Source organism: Hyperoodon ampullatus (genome assembly GCF_949752795.1).
Source record: "Hyperoodon ampullatus genome assembly, chromosome: 8".
Taxonomy (NCBI): Eukaryota; Metazoa; Chordata; class Mammalia; order Artiodactyla; family Ziphiidae; genus Hyperoodon; species Hyperoodon ampullatus.
Window position 1 is genome coordinate 97,821,602 of NC_136921.1, and position 23,017 is coordinate 97,844,618.

The 23,017-nt window shown below is 35.2% G+C and overlaps 1 pseudogene across 1 annotated transcript in view; it reads right to left on the minus strand.

The window, feature by feature from the left end:
- LOC307057538 (coiled-coil domain-containing protein 150-like) overlaps positions 1-23,017 on the minus strand; it is a 197,149-nt pseudogene that overhangs the window by 38,833 nt on the left and 135,299 nt on the right. The window contains exons 16-17 of the transcript in view: positions 1,876-1,983; positions 609-752 (exon numbers count right to left, since the gene is read on the minus strand). The product of the transcript in view is annotated as a coiled-coil domain-containing protein 150-like (transcript). The remainder of the gene's footprint in view (positions 1-608; positions 753-1,875; positions 1,984-23,017) is intronic.

A 23,017-nucleotide genomic window follows, 5' to 3' on the forward strand; every position in this document is an offset into this window, starting at 1 on the left:
ATGCTAACTTATAAGGTTTTGAAAACCTATTGGATTTTGTTCTAGAAAAGCACATTAGGAAGAATATAGTTTTTATAATTTTACCAGTGCTTATAAATTATTTATAAAAATGAAAAGGCCACTAGCAAAAGTGCTTACAGAAAGGGTCTAAATTGTAGTTAACTCTAGAAGACAAGCTACAGTACTTTCTATTTTTAAATACCAAACAAAGATGGATGCTCTAGTAAGTTTTCTTTGGGAAGTATTTTCCAGTGTTCAAGTTCTCAGGGCTTCTATTTATGTATTTCTACTTGAAAATCAGGCTTTACCCATTTTACTGTAAATGTTAAGACTATTAGCATTAATTTTTAAAGTGAAAATTAGATTAAAAATCTCAATGGTTACTCTTAAGCCAAATATGACATTTCTGTGTCCAAATCAAAAACTAAGTATGCAATAGCCAGAATGATGGTTTTGATCTACATCATCAGTTTTTGCTGTTTGTGAAGAAGTTCTTTCCTTGTTGTTACTCACACCTCCAAACGTTATCTTTCTAGATGTTACTACTTTTCTTCATTGTTGTATAAATCTGAAATTTCCTTATGATTTAATTTGTGGCCTTCACTTACCGAATCCCGGTGAAGAAAATTTGGTGACTCATCATTTTTTAATGGTCTTGAGGCAAGAATGTCTATTTTACCTTCCAGTCTTCCCTCCATGGTTTTAATGGCATTCAAAAGAGTCTTTAGAGAGATCCCAGAGTCTCCAATCTCCTGAGAAGACCTCACAGAAGTCACGGTAGGTGCAAAGGTCACATGGTGTGTAGGGTTTGGCCTAACACTGGGCAAAACAACTGATGAACTTCGTTCCTTTACATTGTTGACACGGGGCCTATGGCTTTAAAGTAATTTTGAAGATGCAGGCCTCTCTGGAGACTTCCTCCTTCTTGGAAGCATCAGCAATTTAAAAAGACAAAATCAACTAAACCTAGAATTATTTTTCAGTGAGTGCCCCCTTTACTATGAGAAACAGCACAACGTTCTAAATGAAGCTGGGATGGAAAATATACTTTAAAATGTGTTCCTTTGCTTTCAGAATGAAGAAAATACTAGTGTAAAGTATGTCCTCATGAAGAAACAAAGCATATCTAATGAGGTCCCCTTTGCCAGTATAGTCAGATTGTTAGAACCCATTTGAAGACACATTCTAGTTGCTTGGTTACCAAGGGTATACATACACAAACGTTATAGTTAAAGAAGTTACACATGCTTACACTGTTAAAAATTAAAAATAAATAATGTGATAAATTTGTAAATCATTGTTAATAGTCTCAATAGTCTCAGTCTCAATTGCCACCATGCTAACCAGTAAGCACCTTCACTACTAATACCTCTTTCAAGTGCGCTATTGCAAGTATATCTTGTTGGCAATGAGTTCTGCGTTCGCCTGTAATTAAAAACCCAAAGATACTTGTTCCTCACCTCTGCCAAAAGTTTTAAGGTTCAAATTAAAAAAACACTTCCTCTATGATAGAGATTCTCGAGGCTTTCATCATGATGATGTTCCCTATGCATGCTCACAATACAATCTATTTTGTTTCTGAAAGGCATAACCTTCTATTCTATAATAAAGTCTGCCGAGTACATTCCTAATCCTGCAATTAGAGCATGCAAGTTCAATGTCCCAATACTGCTTCAGGCATCTTTATGAACTCTTCTGTGGTTGAGTGGAACCTTGTACATCGAGGGTGTTTAAAATATTTTTGATAAATTGAGTCAAGTGAGAGAATATTCATCTTTCTGGGATCATACGGTGAGGTGGGGAGAAAGTCACCAATTTCTTAAAAGCTAATTAAAACAACATAGAAGCAATCTGTTTTATAGCTATTAATCACACCTGAGCATATTTGCCCTCTAGTGCCTTATTCAACTTGCGTAGATGGTCGTTCTGTGAACTGGTTTCAGAAAAAGAATGTAGTTGTTCTTCTAGCTGCTTAACTTTTATCTAGAGGAAAAACAGAAGAATAAAAAAACAAGTCTCATTAACGAAATATATATATATATATAAATATACGTATATATACATATATATATGTGTGTATATATATATATATATATATATATATATATATATATATACACACACACACACTCCAAAACAGAAAAAAAAAGGTGTCACAAGTTTTGCAGAAAAAAATCACAGAAAATCCTTAAACCTTGTAAAAAGCGATCCTGTTTTTCTAATGACGCTACTTCTACTAAAATAGCTATTTCAACAAATAAAATAGGCTATAGCCTTATACATGTACTGAGATAATTCATTTGGTTTATAGCGTTTATGGAAAGTGCAAATTAACATGACTCATGAATATAACAGTGAGACTTTGTGGGTAAAATATTTCAATTTTAAAGAAATTGTGGTATCTAGTATTCAAAACCCTTTCTGAGTACGGATAATTAGAATTGTCAATATGTAAGCAGACAAGAGTCTTGTGTTTACCCACAGAGAATTACGAAAGTTGAATTAACAGAATTCTTATAGGCTGAATTATATTTGAAAACTAACTCATAAAGCTGACTACTCACATCTTTCACTTTAAAGAAAAGATGATTTGGGGGAATAAAATCATTAATATTTACTCACAAATCTCCAAATTGTGTGTTTTTCTACATTTTCTTCCTCTTATTCCCAACCCTCTCAATACAAATCGACAATTAACATTACTGAGCTTATCTCTGAATCAGAAAAAAATTCATCCAAAATTTTTAATTTAAATCAACTTTTTCCTCTCTCAGTATCTTTTCTTGTTTCCCACCTCTGAAGGGCAAACTCCTCTTGGTTGTAGCCACTGATTGTTTTCAAGAACTGTTAAAATTTGAGTGCTAATACTTCGTTTTTTTTAGAAAGGCTACATGAAAACACATTTTGTCTTAGGAAATCTCTCTTGTTCCATCAGCAGAATCCTTTTTCTCATCTTTGCCTGTTTCTGGTGCTCTTTTCCACAGTGTACAGTATAAAACATGTTCCATGGCTCCCCCTTAAGTGTATTCACTTAAGGTTCAGAATTAGAATGGCTGCCTCTAAAGAGAGGTATTGATGCAACACTTATTCTCATTTTAAACGTAAGCAAACTGCTGTTAACCTTAGAACTCAGTGGAAAATACTGATGAACACTCAAGAATTTTCGATTTGCCTCTCTTCAAACAAAACACAGAATATCCTTATTCCACAATATTTCTCAGGTAACTGACGTTACCCCCAGCCTCAGAGTACTCAATAAAATGCCCTGAAACTTGTCAGATGGCATGTTCTCATCTATAAAGCACTTTACTTTTTATACTGGGTTTCTTTTCTGGAAGAATTTCTAATTCAGGACACTGAAATGGGGAAGAACACAGAAGCAAATAAATCCTGCTGCCCTCAGAGACCTGATGTTTCTGTGTCATTAAAATCCAAGTAGCTTCCACAGCTAGCTTACCAGGCAGTCTCGGAAATACCAGTATTTAGGTCAAGGTCATATCCTCCTACTGTTTCAAATGATCTAAATATATATAGATACATATTTTTAAAAATTGAGGTAGAGTTGATTTATAATATTATGTAAGTTTCAACTATACAACCTAGGGATTCACAATTTTTAAAGATTATACTCCATTTATAGTTATTATAAAATATCGGCTATATTCCATGTAATGTACAATATATCCTTGTAGCTTATTTTATACACAGTAGTCTGTACTTCTTAATCTCCTACCCTAATATTGCCCCTTACATATATTTTCTAATATAAAACTATAAAAACATAACACTATAGAAACTGTGAGACACCTAAGAAATGGATGAAAAGGAACTTTTTGTGTGTGTGTGTGTGTGTGTGTGTGTGTGGTACGTGGGCCTCTCACTGTTGTGGCCTCTCCCGTTGCGGAGCACAGGCTCCGGACACGCAGGCTCAGCGGCCATGTCTCACGGGCACAGCCGCTCCGCGGCATGTGGGATCTTCCCGGACCGGGGCACGAACCCGCGTCCCCTGCATCGGCAGGCGGACTCTCAACCACTGCACCACCAGGGAAGCCCTTCACCATTTTTTTAACCTGCATTCATCTGTGTATGCACACATGCACGTAGCTCTATGTAATTTGACCCCATGCACATATTCCTGTGATCACGACAATCAAGATACAGAACTGCTCCACTGCCGCAAAGAACTCACTTGTGCTACTTCTCTGTGTTCACACCCTCCCCCAAACTCATCCCAGGTCCCCTGGCAACCAGTAATTTGTTCTCTATCGCTACTGCTTTTGTCATTTCAAGAATGTTATTTTAAACATTTAAAAATAATTAATTTTAGTATAATACATTCACATTTTCTAAAACAGCCTTACTGAGATATAGTTGAAATACAATAAGCTATGTATATTTAAAGTGTACAATTTTGATTTATGTATAAACCATAATCATGATAATGAACACTTCCATTATCCCAAAAGTTCCCTTATGCCTTTTTGTAATTTCCCCCACTTCTATCTCTCCCTGTTCCTACACATCCACCCAAGGCTACCACTGACCTCTTTTCTGTCACAATCAATTCACTTTTATTTCCTAGAATCTTATATAAATGAAATCATATTTGATGTACTCATTTTTGAATGATTTTCCACTCAGCACAATTATTGTGAGATTCACTCACTCTTCTTTATATATCAATACTTCTTCCTTTCTGTTGCTGAAGAGTGTTCTGCTGAACACTGGAGTTGTTCCAGTTTTAAGCTGTTACAAGTAGAGTTGCTCTGGGCAGTTGTATACAGATCTTCGTGTAGATATATGCTTTCATTTATCTTTGGTGAATGCATAGGAGTGGAATGCCTGGGTTGTATGGTCGTAGTATGTCTCACTTTTAAAGAAACTACCAAACTATTTTCCAGAGTGGCTGAGTGATTTTACATTCCCTTCAGCAATGTATGAGAGTTCCTCCACATCCTCACTAACACTTGGGGTAATCAGTTTTTCAATCTTAGACATTCTAATAGTGTGTGGTAGTACCTCACTGCAGTTTTAATTTGCATTTCCCTAATGACTGATGTTTAACATCTTTTCAGGTGCTTATTTATCATCCGTATATCTTTTTTGGTGAAACGTGTGTTCACCAAATAAATAAAATACTTTGAGCCTTTTTTTTTTTCAGATTGTTTTTCCTTCTTAGTGAGTTTTGAGAGTTTTTAATAAACTGTGGAGACAAGACCTTTATCAGATATGTGATTTGCAAATGTTTTCTTCCCCCAGCCTGTAGTTTGTCATTTTCTTAACAATGTCTTTGAAGAGCATACGTTGTCAATGTTACATTTTTTCCTTTATGGATCATGCTTTTGATGTCAAATCTAAGAAATCTTAGTGTAATCCAAGATCACAATGGTTTCATCCTATGTTTCAGAAGTTTTACAGTTTTAAGTTTTACCTTTAGGGCTTTCATCCATTTTGAGTTAATTTTTATGTATGGTAAGAGGTATGGATCAAAGGTATTTTGTTTTTTTGTTTCTGCATATGATACCCAATTGCTTTAGCACATTTGTTGAAAAGACCATCCTTTCTCTACTTTTACTTCTGTTGAAAATAAAATGTTCATAAATTTTTTCTGGATGGGTAGCACATTCACATTACTCTTAAGGTACAAAAGGATAAAGTGAAAAATCTCCCAGCCACCCAGTTTCCTTCCTCGAAAATAATGTTGCCAATTTATTACGATTCATTTTAGAGAGACTCTATTCAAAAGTGAATACATATGTATACTTCATCGCCCTAACCCTTTTGCACACAAATAGTAAAATACTCTGTATACTCTTCTGAACCTTGACTGTTTTAACCTAATAATAGATATGTTATGATTAAGATAAATATATCTTCAAACAGTATTCCAAACTATGGATATACCATGATTTATTTAGCCAGCCTCTTACTGATGGAATTTTGGTTGTTTCTAGTCTTTTGCTAATAACAAACAATACTTCAGAAAGTAACCTTGTAAACATGTCTTATGTACAAGCTAGTGTATCTGTAGGAAAAAGTACAACTGTGGGTGTAAGGTGATAAACAAAGCCAAATTGTCCTCCACAGGAAAAGGGCACTCCAAACAGCAGCAAAGAAGATTGCCTTTTCCCCACACCTTCCTCAAATTATACTTCCTTATAACTTTTAACCTGTAACGTTAAAAATACTTTAACGTCTTCTGTAAGGGTTCAAGAATACTACAAAAGATGCTAACTTATAAGGTTTTGAAAACCTATTGGATTTTGTTCTAGAAAAGCACATTAGGAAGAATATAGTTTTTATAATTTTACCAGTGCTTATAAATTATTTATAAAAATGAAAAGGCCACTAGCAAAAGTGCTTACAGAAAGGGTCTAAATTGTAGTTAACTCTAGAAGACAAGCTACAGTACTTTCTATTTTTAAATACCAAACAAAGATGGATGCTCTAGTAAGTTTTCTTTGGGAAGTATTTTCCAGTGTTCAAGTTCTCAGGGCTTCTATTTATGTATTTCTACTTGAAAATCAGGCTTTACCCATTTTACTGTAAATGTTAAGACTATTAGCATTAATTTTTAAAGTGAAAATTAGATTAAAAATCTCAATGGTTACTCTTAAGCCAAATATGACATTTCTGTGTCCAAATCAAAAACTAAGTATGCAATAGCCAGAATGATGGTTTTGATCTACATCATCAGTTTTTGCTGTTTGTGAAGAAGTTCTTTCCTTGTTGTTACTCACACCTCCAAACGTTATCTTTCTAGATGTTACTACTTTTCTTCATTGTTGTATAAATCTGAAATTTCCTTATGATTTAATTTGTGGCCTTCACTTACCGAATCCCGGTGAAGAAAATTTGGTGACTCATCATTTTTTAATGGTCTTGAGGCAAGAATGTCTATTTTACCTTCCAGTCTTCCCTCCATGGTTTTAATGGCATTCAAAAGAGTCTTTAGAGAGATCCCAGAGTCTCCAATCTCCTGAGAAGACCTCACAGAAGTCACGGTAGGTGCAAAGGTCACATGGTGTGTAGGGTTTGGCCTAACACTGGGCAAAACAACTGATGAACTTCGTTCCTTTACATTGTTGACACGGGGCCTATGGCTTTAAAGTAATTTTGAAGATGCAGGCCTCTCTGGAGACTTCCTCCTTCTTGGAAGCATCAGCAATTTAAAAAGACAAAATCAACTAAACCTAGAATTATTTTTCAGTGAGTGCCCCCTTTACTATGAGAAACAGCACAACGTTCTAAATGAAGCTGGGATGGAAAATATACTTTAAAATGTGTTCCTTTGCTTTCAGAATGAAGAAAATACTAGTGTAAAGTATGTCCTCATGAAGAAACAAAGCATATCTAATGAGGTCCCCTTTGCCAGTATAGTCAGATTGTTAGAACCCATTTGAAGACACATTCTAGTTGCTTGGTTACCAAGGGTATACATACACAAACGTTATAGTTAAAGAAGTTACACATGCTTACACTGTTAAAAATTAAAAATAAATAATGTGATAAATTTGTAAATCATTGTTAATAGTCTCAATAGTCTCAGTCTCAATTGCCACCATGCTAACCAGTAAGCACCTTCACTACTAATACCTCTTTCAAGTGCGCTATTGCAAGTATATCTTGTTGGCAATGAGTTCTGCGTTCGCCTGTAATTAAAAACCCAAAGATACTTGTTCCTCACCTCTGCCAAAAGTTTTAAGGTTCAAATTAAAAAAACACTTCCTCTATGATAGAGATTCTCGAGGCTTTCATCATGATGATGTTCCCTATGCATGCTCACAATACAATCTATTTTGTTTCTGAAAGGCATAACCTTCTATTCTATAATAAAGTCTGCCGAGTACATTCCTAATCCTGCAATTAGAGCATGCAAGTTCAATGTCCCAATACTGCTTCAGGCATCTTTATGAACTCTTCTGTGGTTGAGTGGAACCTTGTACATCGAGGGTGTTTAAAATATTTTTGATAAATTGAGTCAAGTGAGAGAATATTCATCTTTCTGGGATCATACGGTGAGGTGGGGAGAAAGTCACCAATTTCTTAAAAGCTAATTAAAACAACATAGAAGCAATCTGTTTTATAGCTATTAATCACACCTGAGCATATTTGCCCTCTAGTGCCTTATTCAACTTGCGTAGATGGTCGTTCTGTGAACTGGTTTCAGAAAAAGAATGTAGTTGTTCTTCTAGCTGCTTAACTTTTATCTAGAGGAAAAACAGAAGAATAAAAAAACAAGTCTCATTAACGAAATATATATATATATATAAATATACGTATATATACATATATATATGTGTGTATATATATATATATATATATATATATATACACACACACACACTCCAAAACAGAAAAAAAAAGGTGTCACAAGTTTTGCAGAAAAAAATCACAGAAAATCCTTAAACCTTGTAAAAAGCGATCCTGTTTTTCTAATGACGCTACTTCTACTAAAATAGCTATTTCAACAAATAAAATAGGCTATAGCCTTATACATGTACTGAGATAATTCATTTGGTTTATAGCGTTTATGGAAAGTGCAAATTAACATGACTCATGAATATAACAGTGAGACTTTGTGGGTAAAATATTTCAATTTTAAAGAAATTGTGGTATCTAGTATTCAAAACCCTTTCTGAGTACGGATAATTAGAATTGTCAATATGTAAGCAGACAAGAGTCTTGTGTTTACCCACAGAGAATTACGAAAGTTGAATTAACAGAATTCTTATAGGCTGAATTATATTTGAAAACTAACTCATAAAGCTGACTACTCACATCTTTCACTTTAAAGAAAAGATGATTTGGGGGAATAAAATCATTAATATTTACTCACAAATCTCCAAATTGTGTGTTTTTCTACATTTTCTTCCTCTTATTCCCAACCCTCTCAATACAAATCGACAATTAACATTACTGAGCTTATCTCTGAATCAGAAAAAAATTCATCCAAAATTTTTAATTTAAATCAACTTTTTCCTCTCTCAGTATCTTTTCTTGTTTCCCACCTCTGAAGGGCAAACGCCTCTTGGTTGTAGCCACTGATTGTTTTCAAGAACTGTTAAAATTTGAGTGCTAATACTTCGTTTTTTTTAGAAAGGCTACATGAAAACACATTTTGTCTTAGGAAATCTCTCTTGTTCCATCAGCAGAATCCTTTTTCTCATCTTTGCCTGTTTCTGGTGCTCTTTTCCACAGTGTACAGTATAAAACATGTTCCATGGCTCCCCCTTAAGTGTATTCACTTAAGGTTCAGAATTAGAATGGCTGCCTCTAAAGAGAGGTATTGATGCAACACTTATTCTCATTTTAAACGTAAGCAAACTGCTGTTAACCTTAGAACTCAGTGGAAAATACTGATGAACACTCAAGAATTTTCGATTTGCCTCTCTTCAAACAAAACACAGAATATCCTTATTCCACAATATTTCTCAGGTAACTGACGTTACCCCCAGCCTCAGAGTACTCAATAAAATGCCCTGAAACTTGTCAGATGGCATGTTCTCATCTATAAAGCACTTTACTTTTTATACTGGGTTTCTTTTCTGGAAGAATTTCTAATTCAGGACACTGAAATGGGGAAGAACACAGAAGCAAATAAATCCTGCTGCCCTCAGAGACCTGATGTTTCTGTGTCATTAAAATCCAAGTAGCTTCCACAGCTAGCTTACCAGGCAGTCTCGGAAATACCAGTATTTAGGTCAAGGTCATATCCTCCTACTGTTTCAAATGATCTAAATATATATAGATACATATTTTTAAAAATTGAGGTAGAGTTGATTTATAATATTATGTAAGTTTCAAGTATACAACATAGAGATTCACAATGTTTAAAGATTATACTCCATTTATAGTTATTAAAAAATATCGGCTGGGCCTCCCTGGTGGCGCAGTGGTTGAGAGTCCGCCTGCCGATGCAGGGGATACGGGTTCGTGCCCCGGTCTGGGAGGATCCCATATGCCGCGGAGCGGCTGGGCCCGTGAGCCATGGCTGCTGAGCCTGCGCATCCGGAGCCTGTGCTCCGCAACGGGAGAGGCCACAACAGTGAGAGGCCCGCATACCACAAAAAAAAAAAAAAAAAAAAAAAAAAAAAAAAAAAAAAAAAAAATATCGGCTATATTCCATGTAATGTACAATATATCCTTGTAGCTTATTTTATACACAGTAGTCTGTACTTCTGAATCTCCTACCCTAATATTGCCCCTTACATATATTTTCTAATATAAAACTATAAAAACATAACACTATAGAAACTGTGAGACACCTAAGAAATGGATGAAAAGGAACTTTTTGTGTGTGTGTGTGTGGTACGTGGGCCTCTCACTGTTGTGGCCTCTCCCGTTGCGGAGCACAGGCTCCGGACACGCAAGCTCAGCGGCCATGGCTCACGGGCCCAGCCGCTCCGCGGCATGTGGGATCTTCCCGGACCGGGGCACGAACCCGCGTCCCCTGCATCGGCAGGCGGACTCTCAACCACTGTGCCACCAGGGAAGCCCTTCACCATTTTTTTAACCTGCATTCATCTGTGTATGCACACATGCACGTAGCTCTATGTAATTTGACCCCATGCACATATTCCTGTGATCACGACAATCAAGATACAGAACTGCTCCACTGCCGCAAAGAACTCACTTGTGCTACTTCTCTGTGTTCACACCCTCCCCCAAACTCATCCCAGGTCCCCTGGCAACCAGTAATTTGTTCTCTATCGCTACTGCTTTTGTCATTTCAAGAATGTTATTTTAAACATTTAAAAATAATTAATTTTAGTATAATACATTCACATTTTTTAAAACAGCCTTAGTGAGATATAGTTGAAATACAATAAGCTATGTATATTTAAAGTGTACAATTTTGATATATGTATAAACCATAATCATGATAATGAACACTTCCATTATCCCAAAAGTTCCCTTATGCCTTTTTGTAATTTCCCGCACTTCTATCTCTCCCTGTTCCTACACATCCACCCAAGGCTACCACTGACCTCTTTTCTGTCACAATCAATTCACTTTTATTTCCTAGAATTTTATATAAATGAAATCATATTTGATGTACTCATTTTTGAATGATTTTCCACTCAGCACAATTATTGTGAGATTCACTCACTCTTCTTTATATATCAATACTTCTTCCTTTCTGTTGCTGAAGAGTGTTCTGCTGAACACTGGAGTTGTTCCAGTTTTAAGCTGTTACAAGTAGAGTTGCTCTGGGCAGTTGTATACAGATCTTCGTGTAGATATACGCTTTCATTTATCTTTGGTGAATGCATAGGAGTGGAATGCCTGGGTTGTATGGTCGTAGTATGTCTCACTTTTAAAGAAACTACCAAACTATTTTCCAGAGTGGCTGAGTGATTTTACATTCCCTTCAGCAATGTATGAGAGTTCCTCCACATCCTCACTAACACTTGGGGTAATCAGTTTTTCAATCTTAGACATTCTAATAGTGTGTGGTAGTACCTCACTGCAGTTTTAATTTGCATTTCCCTAATGACTGATGTTTAACATCTTTTCAGGTGCTTATTTATCATCCGTATATCTTTTTTGGTGAAACGTGTGTTCACCAAATAAATAAAATACTTTGCGCCTTTTTTTTTTTCAGATTGTTTTTCCTTCTTAGTGAGTTTTGAGAGTTTTTAATAAACTGTGGAGACAAGACCTTTATCAGATATGTGATTTGCAAATGTTTTCTTCCCCCAGCCTGTAGCTTGTCATTTTCTTAACAATGTCTTTGAAGAGCATACGTTGTCAATGTTACATTTTTTCCTTTATGGATCATGCTTTTGATGTCAAATCTAAGAAATCTTAGTGTAATCCAAGATCACAATGGTTTCATCCTATGTTTCAGAAGTTTTACAGTCTTAAGTTTTACCTTTAGGGCTTTCATCCATTTTGAGTTAATTTTTATATATGGTAAGAGGTGTGGATCAAAGGTATTTTGTTTTTTTGTTTCTGCATATGATACCCAATTGCTTTAGCACATTTGTTGAAAAGACCATCCTTTCTCTACTTTTACTTCTGTTGAAAGTAAAATGTTCATAAATTTTTTCTGGATGGGTAGCACATTCACATTACTCTTAAGGTACAAAAGGATAAAGTGAAAAATCTCCCAGCCACCCAGTTTCCTTCCTCGAAAATAATGTTGCCAATTTATTACGATTCATTTTAGAGAGACTCTATTCAAAAGTGAATACATATGTATACTTCATCGCCCCAACCCTTTTGCACACAAATAGTAAAATACTCTGTATACTTTTCTGAACCTTGACTGTTTTAACCTAATAATAGATATGTTATGATTAAGATAAATATATCTTCAAACAGTATTCCAAACTATGGATATACCATGATTTATTTAGCCAGCCTCTTACTGATGGAATTTTGGTTGTTTCTAGTCTTTTGCTAATAACAAACAATACTTCAGAAAGTAACCTTGTAAACATGTCTTATGTACAAGCTAGTGTATCTGTAGGAAAAAGTACAACTGTGGGTGTAAGGTGATAAACAAAGCCAAATTGTCCTCCACAGGAAAAGGGCACTCCAAACAGCAGCAAAGAAGAATGCCTTTTCCCCACATCTTCCTCAAATTATACTTCCTTATAACTTTTAACCTGTAACGTTAAAAATACTTTAACGTCTTCTGTAAGGGTTCAAGAATACTACAAAAGATGCTAACTTATAAGGTTTTGAAAACCTATTGGATTTTGTTCTAGAAAAGCACATTAGGAAGAATATAGTTTTTATAATTTTACCAGTGCTTATAAATTATTTATAAAAATGAAAAGGCCACTAGCAAAAGTGCTTACAGAAAGGGTCTAAATTGTAGTTAACTCTAGAAGACAAGCTACAGTACTTTCTATTTTTAAATACCAAACAAAGATGGATACTCTAGTAAGTTTTCTTTGGGAAGTATTTTCCAGTGTTCAAGTTCTCAGGGCTTCTATTTATGTATTTCTACTTGAAAATCAGGCTTTACCCATTTTACTGTAAATGTTAAGACTATTAGCATTAATTTTTAAAGTGAAAATTAGATTAAAAATCTCAATGGTTACTCTTAAGCCAAATATGACATTTCTGTGTCCAAATCAAAAACTAAGTATGCAATAGCCAGAATGATGGTTTTGATCTACATCATCAGTTTTTGCTGTTTGTGAAGAAGTTCTTTCCTTGTTGTTACTCACACCTCCAAACGTTATCTTTCTAGATGTTACTACTTTTCTTCATTGTTGTATAAATCTGAAATTTCCTTATGATTTAATTTGTGGCCTTCACTTACCGAATCCCGGTGAAGAAAATTTGGTGACTCATCATTTTTTAATGGTCTTGAGGCAAGAATGTCTATTTTACCTTCCAGTCTTCCCTCCATGGTTTTAATGGCATTCAAAAGAGTCTTTAGAGAGATCCCAGAGTCTCCAATCTCCTGAGAAGACCTCACAGAAGTCACGGTAGGTGCAAAGGTCACATGGTGTGTAGGGTTTGGCCTAACACTGGGCAAAACAACTGATGAACTTCGTTCCTTTACATTGTTGACACGGGGCCTATGGCTTTAAAGTAATTTTGAAGATGCAGGCCTCTCTGGAGACTTCCTCCTTCTTGGAAGCATCAGCAATTTAAAAAGACAAAATCAACTAAACCTAGAATTATTTTTCAGTGAGTGCCCCCTTTACTATGAGAAACAGCACAACGTTCTAAATGAAGCTGGGATGGAAAATATACTTTAAAATGTGTTCCTTTGCTTTCAGAATGAAGAAATACTAGTGTAAAGTATGTCCTCATGAAGAAACAAAGCATATCTAATGAGGTCCCCTTTGCCAGTATAGTCAGATTGTTAGAACCCATTTGAAGACACATTCTAGTTGCTTGGTTACCAAGGGTATACATACACAAACGTTATAGTTAAAGAAGTTACACATGCTTACACTGTTAAAAATTAAAAATAAATAATGTGATAAATTTGTAAATCATTGTTAATAGTCTCAATAGTCTCAGTCTCAATAGCCACCATGCTAACAAGTAAGCACCTTCACTACTAATACCTCTTTCTAGTGCGCTATTGCAAGTATATCTTGTTGGCAATGAGTTCTGCGTCCGCCTGTAATTAAAAACCCAAAGATACTTGTTCCTCACCTCTGCCAAAAGTTTTAAGGTTCAAATTAAAAAAACACTTCCTCTATGATAGAGATTCTCGAGGCTTTCATCATGATGATGTTCCCTATGCATGCTCACAATACAATCTATTTTGTTTCTGAAAGGCATAACCTTCTATTCTATAATAAAGTCTGCCGAGTACATTCCTAATCCTGCAATTAGAGCATGCAAGTTCAATGTCCCAATACTGCTTCAGGCATCTTTATGAACTCTTCTGTGGTTGAGTGGAACCTTGTACATCGAGGGTGTTTAAAATATTTTTGATAAATTGAGTCAAGTGAGAGAATATTCATCTTTCTGGGATCATACGGTGAGGTGGGGAGAAAGTCACCAATTTCTTAAAAGCTAATTAAAACAACATAGAAGCAATCTGTTTTATAGCTATTAATCACACCTGAGCATATTTGCCCTCTAGTGCCTTATTCAACTTGCGTAGATGGTCGTTCTGTGAACTGGTTTCAGAAAAAGAATGTAGTTGTTCTTCTAGCTGCTTAACTTTTATCTAGAGGAAAAACAGAAGAATAAAAAAACAAGTCTCATTAACGAAATATATATATATATATATAAATATACGTATATATACATATATATATATGTGTGTATATATATATATATATATATATACACACATAAATATATATATACACACGCACAGACTCCAAAACAGAAAAAAAAAGATGTCACAAGTTTTGCAGAAAAAAATCACAGAAAATCCTTAAACCTTGTAAAAAGCGATCCTGTTTTTCTAATGACGCTACTTCTACTAAAATAGCTATTTCAACAAATAAAATAGGCTATAGCCTTATACATGTACTGAGATAATTCATTTGGTTTATAGCGTTTATGGAAAGTGCAAATTAACATGACTCATGAATATAACAGTGAGACTTTGTGGGTAAAATATTTCAATTTTAAAGAAATTGTGGTATCTAGTATTCAAAACCCTTTCTGAGTACGGATAATTAGAATTGTCAATATGTAAGGAGACAAGAGTCTTGTGTTTACCCACAGAGAATTACGAAAGTTGAATTAACAGAATTCTTATAGGCTGAATTATATTTGAAAACTAACTCATAAAGCTGACTACTCACATCTTTCACTTTAAAGAAAAGATGATTTGGGGGAATAAAATCATTAATATTTACTCACAAATCTCCAAATTGTGTGTTTTTCTACATTTTTTTCCTCTTATTCCCAACCCTCTCAATACAAATCGACAATTAACATTACTGAGCTTATCTCTGAATCAGAAAAAAATTCATCCAAAATTTTTAATTTAAATCAACTTTTTCCTCTCTCAGTATCTTTTCTTGTTTCCCACCTCTGAAGGGCAAACGCCTCTTGGTTGTAGCCACTGATTGTTTTCAAGCACTGTTAAAATTTGAGTGCTAATACTTCGTTTTTTTTAGAAAGGCTACATGAAAACACATTTTGTCTTAGGAAATCTCTCTTGTTCCATCAGCAGAATCCTTTTTCTCATCTTTGCCTGTTTCTGGTGCTCTTTTCCACAGTGTACAGTATAAAACATGTTCCATGGCTCCCCCTTAAGTGTATTCACTTAACGTTCAGAATTAGAATGGCTGCCTCTAAAGAGAGGTATTGATGCAACACTTATTCTCATTTTAAACGTAAGCAAACTGCTGTTAACCTTAGAACTCAGTGGAAAATACTGATGAACACTCAAGAATTTTCGATTTGCCTCCCTTCAAACAAAACACAGAATATCCTTATTCCACAATATTTCTCAGGTAACTGACGCTACCCCCAGCCTCAGAGTACTCAATAAAATGCCCTGAAACTTGTCAGAAGGCATGTTCTCATCTATAAAGCACTTTACATTTTATACTGGGTTTCTTTTCTGGAAGAATTTCTAATTCAGGACACTGAAATGGGGAAGAACACAGAAGCAAATAAATCCTGCTGCCCTCAGAGATCTGATGTTTCTGTGTCATTAAAATCCAAGTAGCTTCCACAGCTAGCTTACCAGGCAGTCTCGGAAATACCAGTATTTAGGTCAAGGTCATATCCTCCTACTGTTTCAAATGATCTAAATATATATAGATACATATTTTTAAAAATTGAGGTAGAGTTGATTTATAATATTATGTAAGTTTCAACTATACAACATAGGGATTCACAATTTTTAAAGATTATACTCCATTTATAGTTATTATAAAATATCGGCTATATTCCATGTAATGTACAATATATCCTTGTAGCTTATTTTATACACAGTAGTCTGTACTTCTTAATCTCCTACCCTAATATTGCCCCTTCCATATATTTTCTAATATAAAACTATAAAAACATAACACTATAGAAACTGTGAGACACCTAAGAAATGGATGAAAAGGAACTTTTTGTGTGTGTGTGTGTGGTACGTGGGCCTCTCACTGTTGTGGCCTCTCCCGTTGCGGAGCACAGGCTCCGGACACGCAAGCTCAGCGGCCATGGCTCACGGGCCCAGCCGCTCCGCGGCATGTGGGATCTTCCCGGACCGGGGCACGAACCCGCGTCCCCTGCATCGGCAGGCGGACTCTCAACCACTGTGACGCCAGGGAAGCCCTTCACCATTTTTTTAACCTGCATTCATCTGTGTATGCACACATGCACGTAGCTCTATGTAATTTGACCCCATGCACATATTCCTGTGATCACGACAATCAAGATACAGAACTGCTCCACTGCCGCAAAGAACTCACTTGTGCTACTTCTCTGTGTTCACACCCTCCCCCAAACTCATCCCAGGTCCCCTGGCAACCAGTAATTTGTTCTCTATCGCTACTGCTTTTGTCATTTCAAGAATGTTATTTTAAACATTTAAAAATAATTAATTTTAGTATAATACATTCACATTTTTTAAAACAGCCTTACTGAGATATAGTTGAAATACAATAAGCTATGTATATTTAAAGTGTACAATTTTGATATATGTATAAACCATAATCATGATAATGAACACTTCCATTATCCCAAAAGTTCCCTTATGCCTTTTTGTAATTTCCCCCACTTCTATCTCTCCCTGTTCCTACACATCCACCCAAGGCTACCACTGACCTCTTTTCTGTCACAATCAATTCACTTTTATTTCCTAGAATTTTATATAAATGAAATCATATTTGATGTACTCATTTTTGAATGATTTTCCACTCAGCACAATTATTGTGAGATTCACTCACTCTTCTTTATATATCAATACTTCTTCCTTTCTGTTGCTGAAGAGTGTTCTGCTGAACACTGGAGTTGTTCCAGTTTTAAGCTGTTACAAGTAGAGTTGCTCTGGGCAGTTGTATACAGATCTTCGTGTAGATATATGCTTTCATTTATCTTTGGTGAATGCATAGGAGTGGAATGCCTGGGTTGTATGGTCGTAGTATGTCTCACTTTTAAAGAAACTACCAAACTATTTTCCAGAGTGGCTGAGTGATTTTACATTCCCTTCAGCAATGTATGAGAGTTCCTCCACATCCTCACTAACACTTGGGGTAATCAGTTTTTCAATCTTAGACATTCTAATAGTGTGTGGTAGTACCTCACTGCAGTTTTAATTTGCATTTCCCTAATGACTGATGTTTAACATCTTTTCAGGTGCTTATTTATCATCCGTATATCTTTTTTGGTGAAACGTGTGTTCACCAAATAAATAAAATACTTTGCGCCTTTTTTTTTTCAGATTGTTTTTCCTTCTTAGTGAGTTTTGAGAGTTTTTAATAAACTGTGGAGACAAGACCTTTATCAGATATGTGATTTGCAAATGTTTTCTTCCCCCAGCCTGTAGCTTGTCATTTTCTTAACAATGTCTTTGAAGAGCATACGTTGTCAATGTTACATTTTTTCCTTTATGGATCATGCTTTTGATGTCAAATCTAAGAAATCTTAGTGTAATCCAAGATCACAATGGTTTCATCCTATGTTTCAGAAGTTTTACAGTCTTAAGTTTTACCTTTAGGGCTTTCATCCATTTTGAGTTAATTTTTATATATGGTAAGAGGTGTGGATCAAAGGTATTTTGTTTTTTTGTTTCTGCATATGATACCCAATTGCTTTAGCACATTTGTTGGAAAGACCATCCTTTCTCTACTTTTACTTCTGTTGAAAATAAAATGTTCATAAATTTTTTCTGGATGGGTAGCACATTCACATTACTCTTAAGGTACAAAAGGATAAAGTGAAAAATCTCCCAGCCACCCAGTTTCCTTCCTCGAAAATAATGTTGCCAATTTATTACGATTCATTTTAGAGAGACTCTATTCAAAAGTGAATACATATGTATACTTCATCGCCCCAACCCTTTTGCACACAAATAGTAAAATACTCTGTATACTCTTCTGAACCTTGACTGTTTTAACCTAATAATAGATATGTTATGATTAAGATAAATATATCTTCAAACAGTATTCCAAACTATGGATATACCATGATTTATTTAGCCAGCCTCTTACTGATGGAATTTTGGTTGTTTCTAGTCTTTTGCTAATAACAAACAATACTTCAGAAAGTAACCTTGTAAACATGTCTTATGTACAAGCTAGTGTATCTGTAGGAAAAAGTACAACTGTGGGTGTAAGGTGATAAACAAAGCCAAATTGTCCTCCACAGGAAAAGGGCACTCCAAACAGCAGCAAAGAAGAATGCCTTTTCCCCACATCTTCCTCAAATTATACTTCCTTATAACTTTTAACCTGTAACGATAAAAATACTTTAACGTCTTCTGTAAGGGTTCAAGAATACTACAAAAGATGCTAACTTATAAGGTTTTGAAAACCTATTGGATTTTGTTCTAGAAAAGCACATTAGGAAGAATATAGTTTTTATAATTTTACCAGTGCTTATAAATTATTTATAAAAATGAAAAGGCCACTAGCAAAAGTGCTTACAGAAAGGGTCTAAATTGTAGTTAACTCTAGAAGACAAGCTACAGTACTTTCTATTTTTAAATACCAAACAAAGATGGATGCTCTAGTAAGTTTTCTTTGGGAAGTATTTTCCAGTGTTCAAGTTCTCAGGGCTTCTATTTATGTATTTCTACTTGAAAATCAGGCTTTACCCATTTTACTGTAAATGTTAAGACTATTAGCATTAATTTTTAAAGTGAAAATTAGATTAAAAATCTCAATGGTTACTCTTAAGCCAAATATGACATTTCTGTGTCCAAATCAAAAACTAAGTATGCAATAGCCAGAATGATGGTTTTGATCTACATCATCAGTTTTTGCTGTTTGTGAAGAAGTTCTTTCCTTGTTGTTACTCACACCTCCAAACGTTATCTTTCTAGATGTTACTACTTTTCTTCATTGTTGTATAAATCTGAAATTTCCTTATGATTTAATTTGTGGCCTTCACTTACCGAATCCCGGTGAAGAAAATTTGGTGACTCATCATTTTTTAATGGTCTTGAGGCAAGAATGTCTATTTTACCTTCCAGTCTTCCCTCCATGGTTTTAATGGCATTCAAAAGAGTCTTTAGAGAGATCCCAGAGTCTCCAATCTCCTGAGAAGACCTCACAGAAGTCACGGTAGGTGCAAAGGTCACATGGTGTGTAGGGTTTGGCCTAACACTGGGCAAAACAACTGATGAACTTCGTTCCTTTACATTGTTGACACGGGGCCTATGGCTTTAAAGTAATTTTGAAGATGCAGGCCTCTCTGGAGACTTCCTCCTTCTTGGAAGCATCAGCAATTTAAAAAGACAAAATCAACTAAACCTAGAATTATTTTTCAGTGAGTGCCCCCTTTACTATGAGAAACAGCACAACGTTCTAAATGAAGCTGGGATGGAAAATATACTTTAAAATGTGTTCCTTTGCTTTCAGAATGAAGAAATACTAGTGTAAAGTATGTCCTCATGAAGAAACAAAGCATATCTAATGAGGTCCCCTTTGCCAGTATAGTCAGATTGTTAGAACCCATTTGAAGACACATTCTAGTTGCTTGGTTACCAAGGGTATACATACACAAACGTTATAGTTAAAGAAGTTACACATGCTTACACTGTTAAAAATTAAAAATAAATAATGTGATAAATTTGTAAATCATTGTTAATAGTCTCAATAGTCTCAGTCTCAATAGCCACCATGCTAACAAGTAAGCACCTTCACTACTAATACCTCTTTCTAGTGCGCTATTGCAAGTATATCTTGTTGGCAATGAGTTCTGCGTCCGCCTGTAATTAAAAACCCAAAGATACTTGTTCCTCACCTCTGCCAAAAGTTTTAAGGTTCAAATTAAAAAAACACTTCCTCTATGATAGAGATTCTCGAGGCTTTCATCATGATGATGTTCCCTATGCATGCTCACAATACAATCTATTTTGTTTCTGAAAGGCATAACCTTCTATTCTATAATAAAGTCTGCCGAGTACATTCCTAATCCTGCAATTAGAGCATGCAAGTTCAATGTCCCAATACTGCTTCAGGCATCTTTATGAACTCTTCTGTGGTTGAGTGGAACCTTGTACATCGAGGGTGTTTAAAATATTTTTGATAAATTGAGTCAAGTGAGAGAATATTCATCTTTCTGGGATCATACGGTGAGGTGGGGAGAAAGTCACCAATTTCTTAAAAGCTAATTAAAACAACATAGAAGCAATCTGTTTTATAGCTATTAATCACACCTGAGCATATTTGCCCTCTAGTGCCTTATTCAACTTGCGTAGATGGTCGTTCTGTGAACTGGTTTCAGAAAAAGAATGTAGTTGTTCTTCTAGCTGCTTAACTTTTATCTAGAGGAAAAACAGAAGAATAAAAAAACAAGTCTCATTAACGAAATATATATATATATATATAAATATACGTATATATACATATATATATGTGTGTATATATATATATATATATATATACACACATAAATATATATATACACACGCACACACTCCAAAACAGAAAAAAAAAGATGTCACAAGTTTTGCAGAAAAAAATCACAGAAAATCCTTAAACCTTGTAAAAAGCGATCCTGTTTTTCTAATGACGCTACTTCTACTAAAATAGCTATTTCAACAAATAAAATAGGCTATAGCCTTATACATGTACTGAGATAATTCATTTGGTTTATAGCGTTTATGGAAAGTGCAAATTAACATGACTCATGAATATAACAGTGAGACTTTGTGGGTAAAATATTTCAATTTTAAAGAAATTGTGGTATCTAGTATTCAAAACCCTTTCTGAGTACGGATAATTAGAATTGTCAATATGTAAGGAGACAAGAGTCTTGTGTTTACCCACAGAGAATTACGAAAGTTGAATTAACAGAATTCTTATAGGCTGAATTATATTTGAAAACTAACTCATAAAGCTGACTACTCACATCTTTCACTTTAAAGAAAAGATGATTTGGGGGAATAAAATCATTAATATTTACTCACAAATCTCCAAATTGTGTGTTTTTCTACATTTTCTTCCTCTTATTCCCAACCCTCTCAATACAAATCGACAATTAACATTACTGAGCTTATCTCTGAATCAGAAAAAAATTCATCCAAAATTTTAAATTTAAATCAACTTTTTCCTCTCTCAGTATCTTTTCTTGTTTCCCACCTCTGAAGGGCAAACGCCTCTTGGTTGTAGCCACTGATTGTTTTCAAGCACTGTTAAAATTTGAGTGCTAATACTTCGTTTTTTTTAGAAAGGCTACATGAAAACACATTTTGTCTTAGGAAATCTCTCTTGTTCCATCAGCAGAATCCTTTTTCTCATCTTTGCCTGTTTCTGGTGCTCTTTTCCACAGTGTACAGTATAAAACATGTTCCATGGCTCCCCCTTAAGTGTATTCACTTAACGTTCAGAATTAGAATGGCTGCCTCTAAAGAGAGGTATTGATGCAACACTTATTCTCATTTTAAACGTAAGCAAACTGCTGTTAACCTTAGAACTCAGTGGAAAATACTGATGAACACTCAAGAATTTTCGATTTGCCTCCCTTCAAACAAAACACAGAATATCCTTATTCCACAATATTTCTCAGGTAACTGACGCTACCCCCAGCCTCAGAGTACTCAATAAAATGCCCTGAAACTTGTCAGAAGGCATGTTCTCATCTATAAAACACTTTACATTTTATACTGGGTTTCTTTTCTGGAAGAATTTCTAATTCAGGACACTGAAATGGGGAAGAACACAGAAGCAAATAAATCCTGCTGCCCTCAGAGATCTGATGTTTCTGTGTCATTAAAATCCAAGTAGCTTCCACAGCTAGCTTACCAGGCAGTCTCGGAAATACCAGTATTTAGGTCAAGGTCATATCCTCCTACTGTTTCAAATGATCTAAATATATATAGATACATATTTTTAAAAATTGAGGTAGAGTTGATTTATAATATTATGTAAGTTTCAACTATACAACATAGGGATTCACAATTTTTAAAGATTATACTCCATTTATAGTTATTATAAAATATCGGCTATATTCCATGTAATGTACAATATATCCTTGTAGCTTATTTTATACACAGTAGTCTGTACTTCTTAATCTCCTACCCTAATATTGCCCCTTACATATATTTTCTAATATAAAACTATAAAAACATAACACTATAGAAACTGTGAGACACCTAAGAAATGGATGAAAAGGAACTTTTTGTGTGTGTGTGTGTGGTACGTGGGCCTCTCACTGTTGTGGCCTCTCCCGTTGCGGAGCACAGGCTCCGGACACGCAAGCTCAGCGGCCATGGCTCACGGGCCCAGCCGCTCCGCGGCATGTGGGATCTTCCCGGACCGGGGCACGAACCCGCGTCCCCTGCATCGGCAGGCGGACTCTCAACCACTGTGACGCCAGGGAAGCCCTTCACCATTTTTTTAACCTGCATTCATCTGTGTATGCACACATGCACGTAGCTCTATGTAATTTGACCCCATGCACATAT